Source organism: Lissotriton helveticus, chromosome 5_1 (genome assembly GCF_964261635.1).
Source record: "Lissotriton helveticus chromosome 5_1, aLisHel1.1, whole genome shotgun sequence".
NCBI lineage: Eukaryota > Metazoa > Chordata > Amphibia > Caudata > Salamandridae > Lissotriton > Lissotriton helveticus.
The window spans coordinates 939507770-939521550 of record NC_136065.1 but is presented as its reverse complement, the minus strand read 5'-3'; the positions used below and the strand labels follow the sequence as shown (position 1 = coordinate 939521550).

Here is a 13781-nt window from a genome sequence, read left to right as displayed (position 1 = left end):
GAAATACAGTAGAGGGGCAAGTCGCACTAACGGTTGCAGAAGGCAATCATGACAGTGGCACCACGGTGCAAATCTTGCCCGCGCCCAGTACGTCGAGAGCCCCTCAGACTCATACCCCACTAGGAGACATCTCAAGGCGGATGAGATTACCAGGAGAGGTGGTGGCTGAGAGGGGTAAAGGAACATTGATTGGTGCATAAGCAGAGGCAGAAGAAATAGCGGGAGACACAGTCCCAGAGGGTGGAGGCTCACAAGAGGAACAGGATGTCCGGGACTCTCAGGCCATAGCAGGAGCTAGATCGCTGGCTCCCGGCTCCCCAAATGATGAGTGTTTTTTTTCGGTCAATGACGAAACAGGCACATCTTCGGGAAGTGGGGGCTCTGATGTAAGCTACGCAGACAGATCTGTCTCAGACACTGATCCTGAGCAAGCGGTCTCTGAGGACACCATTCAGCGGGCCTCTTCAAATCAAAAGAAAAAACAGCAGAGAAGCCGCCAACGTCATAGGCACAAAACCCCTAGCAGCCCCACACAGACAGAAATGGCCAAAAAATTGGTATGGGACTACTCGGCCACTTCTAATTTATATCAGGAAGAGGACGAGTTGAGAGGCCAGCAGAGGAAGGCATACTTGAAGCAGGATCAAGCACCAACAATGGACTTACTCTATGCCACCCTCAAGCAGATGCAGGGGGAAGCCAGAATGGAGAGTAAAAGGGCCAAGCAAGCCAACAAGAAAATTCAAGGGTCATTAAGTAAAATGAACAAGCTATATGCTGAGATGACAGGAAGAGTAACAGAAGTGGAAGAGAGAACTGGGAAGCTGGAAGACGAGGTGTCACGATGGCAGGAATTCAAGGATGCCCAGGAGAAGGCAACCGAGGATATGCAATGGAAACTAGAGGACTTCGAGAATAGGCAGGGACGTAATAACATCAGACTCCTGGGCATTCCGGAGGGAGCAGAGGAGCAGGACACAAGGTCGTATGTTATTGCGCTTCTAAAAGGGGCATTTCCAGAGGTTGTGAATTGGAATTGGGACGTAGAAGTCCAGCGGGCACACAGGTTCCCTTTGACGCAAAAGAAATCTTACGGGACATCTCAGAAAGACAGGCCCAGAGCTATGTTGGTGTTTGTGGGAAACTTTTTGGCCAGGCAGGACATCATGGACAGAGCAAAACCTCAGGATCGACGCAACTTTAAAGGAGTAACTTTTTTTGCACGTCCAGATTTCTGTCACGTCACGGTGGAGAGGAGGTGGAGGTTAAGGCAAATGATTGACCCACTTCAAAAATTAGGTTGTGAAGCGTATTTACTGTTCCCTGCCAGGCTAAAGGTACTTCTGGACGGTCAGACCAGGATGTTTTTTTCTGAGGTTAAGGCGCAGGCTTTTTTGGCTGAGCTCAAGGAAAAGAGGGGCCGGGGAAGCAGTTTGCCAGCGGTGCAAGGATCAAGATAGAGACAAAAGGACCACAGACTTACGGCTGTAGGATGTGTTATGCATTAAGTCACTATGTAATTTTGCTATGTCACATTAGGTTTTTCGGATTTCACTGTCTAGGACTTTTTTTTTTGGTGTAGGTATACTAAGGGGGGAGAGAGTAGCGACAACCCAGGGGCTAAGAAGCAGCCCTTAAGGTCACTGAAACCTACATTACATTTACGAATGCATAATGAGAAAGGTATTGATTATGTACTTCTCTCCCTCCAGGTCGTGATAAATACGCCAACTGGGCGCAGAGACTACGTGTTGAACTACAATTTAGGTACATAAACACCTATAGTTCACTATTTTTGTATAATACACTTTTATATATACATTCATGTGAGTAAGGTGGGGAATTTTGTGCATTTCCCGTCCTGAAGAAGGAGTTTCGCACTCCGAAACATGTTCATGTCGACGCACTAAAAAGAGGTTAATGTACATTATTATACACCGGTAACCTCACACTGCACCCCTGTTTTTAACAATACCAGCCCGGGGCTTAATTAAAGTCTTTTTTTCCCCACGAGCCAGGTATTTTTTAAGATATCACTTTCACCACTCCACCACTCACATTTAGAACCCCACACACATCCACACATAGTCCACAGGAAGTGCTCCCACGTAGTCGTTGGTCATAGCACGCCGCATCCCGTAGAGAGGTGCGAAGACCCCAATGATGAAGCATGACACCAAGGGGCCTGTTGGTGTGTGAGGGGTATTTAAACAACACGGTGTGCTCCCCACCACAGTAGGGACCACCACCACCCCCCAAGTGGATTCCATTTTGTTTACTTATGCAGCCACACATAGGTCCGGATTGACCTATTTGCCTGTAAAGGGGGGGTTGGGGGGTGGGGTTCTGAGGGGGGAGCGGGAGGGAGTGGGGGGCACAGAACATGGAACATTGGTATGGACTCAACAGAACAGGGAGGTAATGAAGAGAAAGGGATCGGCGCAAACAAGCGGTTTGAGGGCGGGAATGCTTGCAAGCTTGGTTAGACCAAAGGTAGATTGTGTTGGGAATGGTGGGAAACAACCTTTTGACAGTCAAGATAGGGCTGTTTTAAACGAAGGGAGTGCTGGGAATACAAGAAAATCTTGTATAAATGAGCACAAACATTAAGATTTTGTCGCTGAATGTATGTGGACTCAATGATAGGATGAAAAGGCAAAGGGTTGCATTGTTGCTGAAAAACATACGCACAGATTTTATTTGTCTCCAAGAGACTCACATAGAGGGTAATAAGCCCTTCCTGTTGGAACAATTAGGGTTTCGCTTGTTAGCTTATTCAAGGCAAGGGGCAAAAACCAGGGGGGTGGCCATCTTAACCAGACTGTATAATATCTCTACAAGGAAAAAACTAGAGGATCAATGGGGGAGATTGGCGCTGATTGAATGCTTGATTGGGGAAGAGTGGGTTACATTGGGTTTGGTATACAGTTCAACTGAGGACGATCCGGAACTGTTTGATTTTCTAGACATAGAATTAGCCACATGGGCACAGAGGGTCATCCTAGCAGGTGACTTTAATATCAATGGTGCAACAGGTTTAGACATGGATGCTAAAGGACAATATCGAGGTAGGAAAAAGAGGGTATGTAGAGCAATTCTGAGTATGGCTGGTAACAACGCATTGGTGCATGTTTGGGGGAAATTGAAACCAGAGGAAGCTGGTTTTACCTATTATTCTGCCCCGCATAAAAAGTGTGTTAGGTTAGATTATTTTTTCACTTCTGGATCATTGTTAGCCAATTTACAGGTGAAAAGACTTCCACGTATTGTGTCGGACCACAACCCTTTGATTTTAACAATTAAGGACGGTGGGCTCAGGAGACAGGAAAGGCCTTGGACGTTTGAAAGGGAGCTGCTGGCAGTTAAGGATTATGTCACCCACATGCATACTTGGATAAAAGGGTTTTGGGAAATCAACAGGGGAAATATAGTGAAAGGGTGGGTCACACACTGGCAATGCGAACAAGACAGAGGGTAGCCAGGGGGGGAAAGTAAAGAAATAAAAGATAGCAGGGGTAATTTGGTTTCAGATCTGGAGGTAATTAGGGAGGTCTTCAGACAGTGTTACTGTAAATTATATAAAGAGGAGCAGGATAGAATTCCCGAGGACCACTAACTCTTATAAATTCAAATGTTAAAATCTTTTCAAAAGCATTAGCAGCAAGATTCTCTAGGGTCATAGAAAACTTGGTTAGTATAAACCAGCAAGGGTTCATCCCACATAGGGGCACCACTCAACATATTAGGAAGGTGATCACATTATTTGATGTGCAAGGGGTCGCGGGGAAACCAATGGCAGTTATGTTACTGGACGCCGAAAAGGCATTTGATCGAGTGTCATGGAAGTTCCTGTGGGCAGTATTGAGGAGAGCGGGTTGTGGGGAGGGCTTCGTGAAAGCCGTTCAAACTCTATATAGGGTTCCCCCTGCATGCATTAGGGTGAATGCCGGCCGTACTGCTCCCTTTGAAATCACCCGTGGCACACGGCAAGGCTGCCTGTGCTCTCTGCTACTGTTTGCTATGTACATAGACCCACTGATTTATAAATTGGAGCGAAATAATCAGATACAGCCAATGGTAACCAAGGTGGGTCTCTGTAAAGTCCTTGCATATGCCGATGACGTTGCGGTTATTACACCCTCACCCACAGAGGCCATAAGGGCAGTAGACCTGGAAGCAGAGGAGTTCGGCCAGGTGGCAGGGTATGCCCTGAACAAGGCGAAAACTCAAATTATAAAAAATGCACAGGCAGTATGTACAGATTCACGGGTGGTTCCTGCTGGGGTGTACCTGGGGGTGACTGTCACAGCAGATCTTGACAGGCTAGTAGAAACAAACATTAGCCCAATAATCAAGAAAGCAAAGAATGAACTGGATAGGGTGCATAACTTGCATATGTCAATAGTAGGATGGGTAAACTTTGTTAAAATGAATCTACTGCCAAAATTCTTATACTTATTTAGAACGATTCCTCTTTTTTTAACTCCACTTGGTTTCAAAACAATAGAACAAATGTTTAATCGCTTTGTTTGGTCGCAAGGTAAAACTAGAAGAGGGATGAGATTCATGTCACTGCCAAGGGACAGGGGGGGATGGGCACTACCAGACTTGAGATTATATTATTGGGCAGCAGCATTGCAGCAAATGACTGGCCTCATGGGGGGGGGGGATGAGATGGAAGCAGAGACACACACTGGGTCAACATCTATCTACGGATTGGTTCTAGGGGAGGAAGTAGAGAATGTTTTACGAAATATACGGAGCCGAGTTATTTTAAGAAAACGATATTCAAAACAGTTGATGCGGCATACCGGATTTGGATGGGGTTTAAAAAAAGTTTTGGTCTGGGAAGAGTTAATGCATATACCAGACTATGTAAGAATCCTAATATATTGCAAGAGATCTTTGCGGATGCAACCTTTGTGGAATGGGGACGACTGGGGTGAAGAAGGTGGGAGACCTGATAGGACCAGCAGGAATGCGTCAATTCTCGGAATTAAAAGGGGCATTTGGCATTAGTTCAAGGAGCTTCTTCAAGTATCTCCAGACTAGAAGTTTCTTATCAAGTAAAAGAGGAAGATCTCGAGGATTTGAGGATTATACAATATTAAGGATTATCGAGGGGGGACACGGGTGCACAATTAAAAGGTTGTATGCGGATCTCATTTTGAATAGAGCAGATGATTTAGGAAAGTTTGAATTAAAATGGATGAATAAATTAGGAGTAGCACAGGGGGGTTTTGGGAAGTCATTACAGTTAGGACAGGAGATCCTTTGTTCAGCAGCTTTACAAGCCCAACACTTTAAAACCCTTTACATGCTATACTACACTCGGGCTAGAACTGGACAATGGGGGGGCACAGAGGGGATCACGTGTCCACGGTGTGACAGTTCAGAAGGAGATATAATGCACATATTTGCTACGTGTCCTAATTTGCACCCCCTGATAGGAGCTATTGAAGCATTCCTGGAAAGATCCTTGAATTTTAAAGTTCAAGGTACAGATAAAGATTCTTACTGTGAACTCTGCATGAGGGAAAACATAGCCGTACTTGGGGGGAAAACACCATTATTAGTGCCAACTATGTGTAAAGATGGGGAGCCCGGGGGGGGGGGGGGAGGTCCAGTAACAGAAGGGGATAGGGGCTGGGGGGACAACCAGCCAGCCCCCCCTTCACATGTTAGCCCTATTCCTCTGTCCCCAGTACCCCTGTCTACCCCTTTGAAAGATCTACCGGTTCTCAAAATTTCATCGTGGAACATAGCTGGCATCAGATCTAAAATTGATTATTCTATTTGGAGGGATTTCGTTGAATTGCAAGATCTGCTTTGTTTCCAAGAAACATGGACCCTTGAACCAGTGCACTTGAACGGCTATAGAACATTTTGTACCGCAGCTGTAGCTGTCCCCCACAGGAGACCTAAGGGTGGTTTGAGTATTTATTTATCAAACAAACTAAAGTGTGAGAAAATTATCGAACTTGTTAAAGACACTCACTTTCAAATTCTGGATCTTGATCAGGGTTGTGATATTCCGATTGTTGTTGTTAATATATATAATAATATTCCTGCTGACGATGTTACGAATGTCTTGAGGAAATTGACTAAGGTTTTACTTAAGCAAGAAAAAACTTTTAAACAGAAATTGATGGTAATCATGTTAGGAGGTTTTAACTGTAAACTGTGCGAATTAACTAAGGATAATAGGTGTAGCCTAGCACGAGATGAAGGCGAGGGACATTTTCATTTCAAGCATAATTTTCGAGGGGATCAATTTAATCTTTTGTTAGCCAACTTTGACTTAGGGTTCGTTAATGAAATGTGCATTTCCGCTCCGATAGTAGTTCCAACATTTAATGGTAGAGGTTGTTCCACAACTATAGACTTTATCACTATTTCTAATAACTGCAGGAACAGAATCCACTCCTTTAATGTTTCTGATATAGCGTTGAGTGACCACTTTCCATTATGCCTGTCTATTTTTCTACCTACTGCCTCAATATTAAACAGCAATAGAGAATGCAACAGTCTAGATGCTGATTTGACAATTGGCTAAACCAATGGGTATACGTTAAAATGGGCCATGATAAACGAGGAAGAGATAATTAAAATAGTGGTTGAAAAATGTTCCCTAGAAATTAATAAGTGTTTAGAGATAGATTTATCACCTGAAACTTGCCTTGCATCCTTCCTGGTAATATCGAATGAAATTAAAAACTCCCTTACTAGGCAATTTAAGAATAGGAAGAAGGAGGGAGGATGGTTTGATTCTAGATGCACCAAGGCTTATGCAACTCTAAAAAAGGCCCTACATAATAATCCTAGATCAACCGAGGAAGCTCGCAGACTTAGGAAGGATTACAAAGAGGCAATTAAAAATAGGAAAAATACTCTGAGGTCCGAAGCTTGGGAAGCTCTCCATACAGCCTCCACAACAAATGACAGTGTGAGTTTTTGGAAAATTGTGAGAACTCCCTTTCTTAGTGAAGAGATTGGTCCGAAAATAGATATTGCAATTTGTGAGTCAGACTGGGTCAGACATTTCTCAAGAGTCTATGAGGGAGAAGAATATAAAGAAGGTCAAGTGGGGTCTTTGACCTCCCCTGACGACTATCCCCTTAATAGTAATTTGTATTTTACTCTAGAGGAGGTGGAAAAGGCCCTGAGTAGAAGTAAGGGCGCAAAGGCGCCTGGGCCAGACGGGGTTCCCATTGACCTATTTAAGAGTACTCCAGGTCTGTGGGCGCCCCGTTCTGGTTCAGGTGCTTAACGCTAGTTGCGTTGCTGAATTCCTGCCCACGTGGGTGGAATCTGTAATCGTCCCGATTTACAAAAAGGGAAATAGACAGGATCCTGCCTGTTATAGGCCTATTTCCCTACTGGACTCCTTTACTAAAATTGCGGGCAGAATTATTTTAGACCGACTTTTGGAATGGGCTGAGGAAAACTCTGTTCTGTCTGATCTTCAGTATGGCTTCCGCCCCGGTCTGGGGACAGTAGAACAGGGTTTGAATTTGCTCATGCTGGTCGGGAAATACACGAGGGCAAAACAGGGCAACTTGTTTTTGGCCTTTGTGGATCTCTCGGCCGCCTTTGATTGTGTGGCACATTCTAAATTGTGGTCTATATTGGAGCATCTTGGGGTTGAACCTAACATTATTTATTATCTTAAACGTTTTTATAGTAACGCGTCGGCCCGCGTACGTTTTGGTCTAAATGGAGAGCGCACAGACACAATACCAATCAGGAGCGGGGTCAGACAGGGTTGTGTTCTGGCCCCCTTCCTTTTTAACTTGTACATAAATGGACTGGAAGGTGTCTTGTGCAAAGATAGTTCGGATCCTCCCTTTGTAGGCGGCCGCCCAATACCAGCACTTTTGTACGCTGATGATGCTGTACTCATGTCACGTACTCAGGTGGGCTTACAGCGCGTGGTCAACAGTTTCTGCCGCTTTATGAAAGATTTGGGCCTGAAAGTCAATACATCAAAGACTTTCACTATGTATTGTGGTAGGCAAAATAAATCCAAGAGGCCAATCTTCATAGCGGGGCAAACATTGGAATTTGCTAAACACTTTTCCTATCTTGGGATACTCTTTGCCCAAAATGAGATGTGGTCGCAAGCTATTTCTGTTAAAAAGCTTGAGCTCTTAAGATCTACTGCCGCTCTCAAAATCTTTTCCAGTAAACTAGGAACTAGACCACCCGTGGAATTGACTAAAATCTATAAAGCCAAATGCGTAGCTGGTGCTACCTATGGCAGTGGGGTCTGGGGTTTTGTTAACCCCGCGCCCATACAGGTTCCTGAAAATTCCTTTTTAAAATACATATTGGCACTTCCCAAAAGCGCATCTAATTTCAACTGTCATTCGGAACTTGGCCTTTGTTATATTACTGATCTTATTAAAATAGAGCCAGTTTTGTTACGGCATAGACTCTGGACCCAAGAAGCGACACACTTAAACAGAGATGTCCTGACAGATATTTTGAAATTGGAGGGGGCTACTAAAATCCCATGGGTGAAGTATGTTTTTAACTTCCTAAAAGATATTGGGAGAGAAGCATATTTACTGAATCCCACAGATATTTCAGCAATTTCACGAAAAGATCTGAAGAAAGAGTGTTTAGCCCATTTGGATTCCAATAGGACTGCTGTGGAAGTCCTAAAATCTTCTATTCAGCAGCATCAATTGGTTTTAGCAACTTTTAAGATTCAGCCCTATTTAATTTATGTAACAAATAACTATGAGCGTTTTCTGCTTACACGTTTCAGATTTAATATCTTCCACAGATTGGTTAGTTTTCCCACAATTAATAACTGGGCGCACGATCTACCTCTCTGCCCTTGCGATAACATCTCCCCCCAGAGTACCATTCATGTATTTCTTTTTTGTAAATTATATGATGAAATGAGGAAAACTGTTTTATTGCCTTTATTAAGAGAATTATGACTCCGTCATTGTCGTGTGGCGATGATAAGTATTCAAGCCCTAGCCAATTATGTATCTGTAGCAACAACTTTGTTTCTAAAAAATGTAATGATTATTAGGAAACGTAGAGATACTTAACTTGCACTTTATAAACACAACTGTTTTCGCCTTTTGTATTTGTTCCTATGAATATAATGAACTTGTGTATTTTATTTCTTATAAACATGTATTTATGATATTTTATCTGTACTTTTATGATTGCAGCGAAACAATCGAATAAAGATATTTTGAATTGAATTGAATTCAAAAGTTAACTTAACGCCAGATGTGATCTTGTTAGGGGTGGGGCAGGGCGTACCCCAACCTAAATATGAATACTTCCTGTTTGTGGCTATGGCAGTATTGCGTTTATGTATTGCTTCTGCTTGGTGGGACAGACTCCCACCTACCATGCATCAATGGATAGCCAGGTTGCTACATAGTCATAATTTAGAAAAAGCTAGGAAGGAGAAAAAGGGAAGAGCGTTGGGGCTACGTATAGGGTATCCGATTATAGATTGGAAGGAGAGGTCTTAGTGGTCTGGGTGTAAGTGTTATTGGTGTGTTTCTTTTTCTTTCCCTCCTATTTGGATCTTACGTTTAGTTAGTATATTAGAGATTTACACATGCTTCTCTGTTATGTTTCCTTTTTCTTTCATTTTTGGCACTGTTCTCTATTCCCTGCTTCTGTAGTTTTTCACTCTTTTATTGTGGTACTAATTAGAAGTTGTATGTATACTTATGTTCATTATTCAAGTATGTGTTAAAATGTCCTGTGCGGGTGGGTGGGGTAAAAAACTGTTGGTAAAACTTTTAATAAAAATATATATTTTTTAAAAATGGAAGGAAGAGATGGCCTGTTTACAAATTAGAAGCCAGCATTTATGAAGGACAATGACACAAGCCAATGACAAATAAGGGCGGAGAGTGGACGGGGCTTCTATTCCATAATCCACTACAACAAGTCTCGCGGAGCAGCACATGCACGCTGAGTCTAAGCTCGACCTAAAAAGGGACCTTCCTTGGAGAACTTTTGAATATGAGCTATGTGCCTTCAGAAGCACACCTACTTGTAGGGGTGGTAAACAGACTTCATGTGGTCTACATGTTGCATTTGCCTGAACTGGCTTTTAACAGGGAGCTGGGCACGTCCGGTTGACACTGTTGGGGGGGGTTCGAGGTTTCCGAGTTAAGAGATGGAAGAACACTGTTGTGGGGTGTTCGAATTTCCGAGTTAGAGATGGTAGCAGTGACAGAACACACCCTCCTTTAGATGGTAGCGTTGGTGAGCCAGACTGGTAAAAGCGAGTAGGGAGGGGAGGTCAGTACAGGAACTTGTAACTACAATAGTGTTGCACTGCATTTGGACTGGCACAGTCTTGCTCAGCCTTGATGGCACAGGAGAGGGAAACTGAGTTCTTCCTGATGCCCCTCCTACCCCCCAAAGGGAGCCTGGTCGCCTGCAGCAAATGCAGAAAGATGGGCACTCTTATACAAAAAACATAGTTGAGAAATGCTATCATTTAGATAAATATCTTTTGACTTGTCCTCCTGTGAAGAAATGCTCAGCCAGGAGCGTTATAAATGTAAACAAAACGTATACATCTATCGACTTCATCAAATTCACAAAATTAGCAGTCTGCCACCACATAAAAACAGATAAGAGCTATATCTATCACCCACCTCTATGATCTTCTTATGGGTCACAAGATAACCGGCAGCTATTATATTCCCCACTAATAATGTCGATCTGGTGTATTCGTTCCCAGAAGGTCACTGTCAAATGTGGGGCCTGCTCATGCACCTGCTATCCATGGAGAACATTAGATAGTGCAGAGCCAGGGTACATTGAGCAGAAGCACACCCGACTTAGTACGTCAGCAACCCCACCTGACGTACTACCAGGAACACCGGAAATATGCGATTTGCTGAATTTGTCAGATCCTTCATCATCGCCTTCATGATTTGCAGAAAAAAAAAGGTTTATAGATGAATTCATTAAAAAGTTACAAAAAGTTTCAAAGCTTGCCTAGACAGCTTTAGGTTGCTTTTTTTGCTGTATTTTGGAGTTAAATCTGTACTAAAGGGGTGAAACGTTTACCTAGAAAGTGTTAAAATGTACCAAAATTACAACATAATAAAGTAGTACTACCAGAAAATGTGTCGTAATATTCTGCAAAATGTACCTTTTCTTGCAGCATTAATAACCCTGCCGCATAATTTGGGCCTCCCTAACCAGATGTAGTGCTAAAGCGCAGTACACGCTCTCTGATGTCATTACTGTTGGGTGATGTACCCCAGAACTCCAGCGTCATTTGAGATGTTAAATTAAATCAGCAGCGAAGACAACTTAGAAGTTTGGTAGTGCCGTACAGGGCCTGGTGCGAAAAGGACACTGCCTAGCCGAACAGCTCCAGGCTGGGATGGACGTCAAAAACCCTAGCGGTCAATGACCGGCAGTGAGGCGGGCACATACGTAGGGACTCGTTCCACAACATAGTAAAGGGACGACAAAGGGGTGTCCCGCATTTCAAAGAATTGGCGCCCTATACATTTAGGGGGGAATAGGAGCAAATAGCAGTAATGTCTTGTGATGGGTGCATGTGTGATGTATTTGCGTTCACCTGAGGGTTCGAGGGTGTCTTGGCGAGGAGTTAAGAAGAAACAAGAGGAGGTAAGCCTACATTTTTTGTTTTACTGTTTATCAGGAGAGAGCATTTGGAACGTCTGTTTCCTGTCTGTACGTATTTCATATCTCCATGTGCCTGCAAAAATATTTCTTTGCTTCTTGTTAGCTATTACTGGTCTATTCTTAGGGGTTTCCCCTCACACCCCTCCGCCAAGCCTTTAATGGAACACTATTGAAGCTCTGTCCCGGCACCTTTTGCGTGTGTTGCATAGTTTTCTATGAAAGTGGAATTTTTTTGTTTTTAACGGATGGTAACAAATTGACGGTAAGTCTTGTGTCTGTGGCTGGTAGTGGTCATTATCTGGCTTAATCTCCCCGGCGTTTTTGCGATTTGGTTTGTCTGGCGTGATGTCACCAACGTAATAAAAAGCGAACGCGAGGGCTTGTGCAAGCTTCGCAAGTAATGAACTTATTGTGGTCATGTAATCAGACTTACCAGCCTTAGATTCACTTTCACTTTGTGATAGTACATTGAAAGGGGGCAGGGCCTTGGAGAGGGTGGGGGGCCATGACTGGTGATGCTTTGGACCCCCTTGCACTGCCTGAACATGTGCACTTGGCCACAGCTACATCAAGAACAAAACAAGCATTTGCAATGCAATGGGTCTAGCATTTACGCAAGTTTAAGCTATTGGCATTGTAAATGACAATGCCTTTTATTTGAATTTTAAAAACGAAAACAAATATAAAAGGCATTGTTATTTGTAATGTGATTAGCTCAAATTCGTAAATGCGAGACCTATTGCATTGCAAATGCTTGTTTCCTATTTATTACTTTGGTACAATGGCAGCACCCGCAGGATGTTTAAATCGAAACCATGGTGCCGCCATTGTGTAAAAAAAACAATACACATAAAAAGAAAGGCATGGGACAGCATTCCGCGCTGTGAAAAATAAAAGAAAGGCGGCCACCATTAATCTTGCCAAGCAAGCGCTCTGCCTGTATAAAAAAAAACGAAACGTGCTGTGCAGCATCCATGAAGCGCCCGCTATGCTCGTACAAGTAATTAAGAGGCAAAGCAAAAAATAGTGCTTACAACACTAAATAACTTGTACCATGTAACCAAGAAGTAAAAGGGCCTGTTGCCATGGGAGGTTACAAATGAAGACAAGGCGGTACTAAGGAGGGACTAACAATACTATTCATATATCAGAAGGCAGCATTTACGAAGAACACTGACACAAGCCAATGAGAAATATGGGCGGAGAGTGGGCGCGCGTCTAGTCTATATTCTACCACAACAAGTCTCGCAGAGCAGTACATGTGCGCTGACTCTAGGCTCAACCCAAAAAACAAATACCATGTTTCTTTTGCTATGTGGGTTCAATTTCAGTTTCATTTAGGCAAGTTCATTTTATGCTACTTTATCCGCTTCAGAGGTAAGTGTGATTTAATTGATCATTTTTACACTTTAAAGTTGTCCATCTACTGGATTTCAAATCCTGTGATGATATCCGACCAACTTAATATCCACATAGGGACAAAGCGGCAACGGTGTTTACCCAAGGACAACTACGGAATGTGAAGCAATGAAGCAAAGATAATATTGGTACAACAAGATTATATTTTAATAGGTCAAGGAGGAATCTTCTAATGGCATCATGCAATTATTGAAGGCACAAATCATGTTATAATAGCCAAAAAAGGCTAGCATTTGCTGCATAAATGTGAAGGGACGCTTCCAACTTTGGAAAAATCTATTCCAGACATTTAAAATGATAAATCAGAGGTTGTGGCTACTGCAGTGACCTGATTCTGAAATCAAATTTGATCTGTAGATTTTTAAGTGTGGTCACCAGTCTAGGAAATAACTCCCAAAAGTTGGTTAGTGATTCACTAGCAAGGAGTCACTTTGTTATTTCTAGGATTTAGCGTCAGGTAACTAGAAGATATCCACCGTGAAATCCCTAGCAGACACTGAGATAAGTCCTCGGGACGAAGTTGCAACTTCTGATTTTGGATTCAGATGGATCATGAGTAGGGTATCACCAGTGCACATAAAACACTGCACCTGGTATTAATGCAGGCTTCACTTTCAATAAAGGAATCCTTTACAGGGTAAGTAGCAGAGGTGATATTGCTGGCCCATATGGTACCCCATTGAACCATCTTATTGCTATAC

General features: G+C 43.1%; 1 protein-coding gene across 7 annotated transcripts in view; it reads right to left on the bottom strand.

The window, feature by feature from the left end:
• Nucleotides 1-13781, bottom strand: part of CC2D2B (coiled-coil and C2 domain containing 2B) — a 1917855-nt gene that overhangs the window by 759459 nt on the left and 1144615 nt on the right. The window lies entirely within an intron of this gene.